The 1,863-nt window shown below is 48.5% G+C and overlaps 1 pseudogene; it reads right to left on the bottom strand.

Annotated features, from left to right (window-relative positions):
* Positions 1 to 671: 671 nt before the first annotated feature.
* On the bottom strand, positions 672 to 1,418 carry LOC101643061 (annotated as a pseudogene).
* Positions 1,419 to 1,863: the final 445 nt, after the last annotated feature.

Below are 1,863 nucleotides of genomic sequence, written 5' to 3'. Positions count from 1 at the left end.
ATAGTTGGCCTATACAAGTATACAGACTTTCTAGCGATGGCCCCTTAACTCCTTCCAAATATTTACATGGGTTTGTCGCTGGCCAGTGTGAATAAGGCAAAGGAGCTCTGGTGGCATAATGGTTACTATTGAGCTGCTAACCCCAAGGTAAGCAGTTGGAAACCACATATTTCTCCTCAAGAGAGATGGCACTTTCTTCTCCCAAAAGAGACCTGGCTCTCTACTCTGCTAAAGAGATACAGTCTTTGAAACCCACAGGGGCAGTTCTACCCTGTTATATAAGCTCTCTATGAGTCCGTGTTAACTTGATAGCATTGAGTTTGATTTATTTGGTTTAAGAGGATTGGGCAGCTTGCCCAACAGTAGATTGGTACCCTTGTGGCTATGCAAATAAGATGTCTGAAAACCTAACATGGGAATTAGTCACATTGGACATCACGTTAAGTTTCACTGAGCCATTTCAGAAACAAAAATTGGGATCTCACTGCCATAAAAATAGAAGAGCTGGGATCCTAGATTTTCTTCTTTCTATTTTTTTTGCTTTTGGGGAAAATAGCTGTAATTGCTGCTCTGAAATATCCCCCAAGGGCTTCCAGGCATGATCTTGCACACATCAGGAGCGTCAGGCACACACCAGCCAGCTAACCTGAGGACTGCCTGGCAAGCACATTCTAGTCCTGGCTCCATCTCCAGCGAGAGTCTGTCAGAGTACTCCGCAGGGTATTATAGTTGTCCTTAACGTTCTTCAGTTCGAGGAAATGCTTGGTACTTTGGGGAGACTTCAGGAGATTGGGTAAGGTCTTTGGCTGCTGACTGGTGGTGTCGCTGAGAGCTCCCACTTCGTGCTTTGACCGCAGTGGTCAGCTCAGTCAGGGCCTCCTGAGAGCACAGGTACGCACTCTGGCCAAAGACCCCAGTCCCATAGCATGCTGCCTCAGAGCCATGCAGCAGGGTATCAATGAGGGTCTTGCGCACACTCTTGAAAGGAGTAGTAGCGTTCCAAAGATCGAGCAGGTAGGAACAGAAATTTTTGCCCATTAGGGAACGGGGATGCTGGCCTTCAGTGTGAAATGGGATCTCAGAGGCACGAATGGCATCCAGAACTTTCATCTTGTACAGACAGTTGTAGTAATTTTGGTTTCCCTGAGTTTCCAGCTGTGGCAGTCTGGCATCATCATCTGCAAGGAGCTGGGGTTCCTACTTGATATCCTGAACTCTGGATAGTCGAATATCAATCTCTTCTTTCAGATCCTTGGGGGCCTTGTGTCCCACAGGACATGAGGTCCCTTCCGAGATTTCATACCAAAGCGCATAATTTGCCTCTTCACAAAAATAAATAGCAGTACAAACACCAGGTTCCCGTAGGCCATCACCAGCACAACATTCACCCTGGACAGCCAGTCACTACTGGACGCCATGGCCTTCCCACCCTACACAGAGCTGCTCTGGTTTACCCCGTTGCCTTGACTCTTCAGCCCAGGTTCATCTGCGTTTCCTGGAGCTCCCTGGCCATCTCCTTATGGGGAAAGACTAAGCGAGACCTGGCCTGAAAACATGGTGGCTTGTGGGTGGTGGTGGTGGGTGGGGGCCACATCCTAGATTCTTGTATTGAAACTCTTCCATCTAGAAGACAGGGAGCTGTGACACAAGAGAGGACGTGATGGGGAGAAGCAGCAACAGAGACACGATAGCAGCAGAACCAAGAGACTGAGACAGAGCAGTGGGATTCCCAGGCCACAGAACAAGGGAGCTCAGTGCCTCGGGGCAGGAGGTTAGCAGGTAAAGTGGTGAACATCTGAGCACTTATCTGGGGAAATAGATTTTCCAACCTACACAGAGCTAAGTGTGTTTGGTCTGAGACTA

Source organism: Echinops telfairi, unplaced genomic scaffold (assembly GCF_000313985.2).
Source record: "Echinops telfairi isolate 266 unplaced genomic scaffold, ASM31398v2 ScPeMD7_7477;HRSCAF=8515, whole genome shotgun sequence".
Classification (NCBI taxonomy): Eukaryota; Metazoa; Chordata; class Mammalia; order Afrosoricida; family Tenrecidae; genus Echinops; species Echinops telfairi.
Note: the sequence above shows the minus strand (reverse complement) of the source record. Positions and strands in the feature narration are given on the sequence as shown.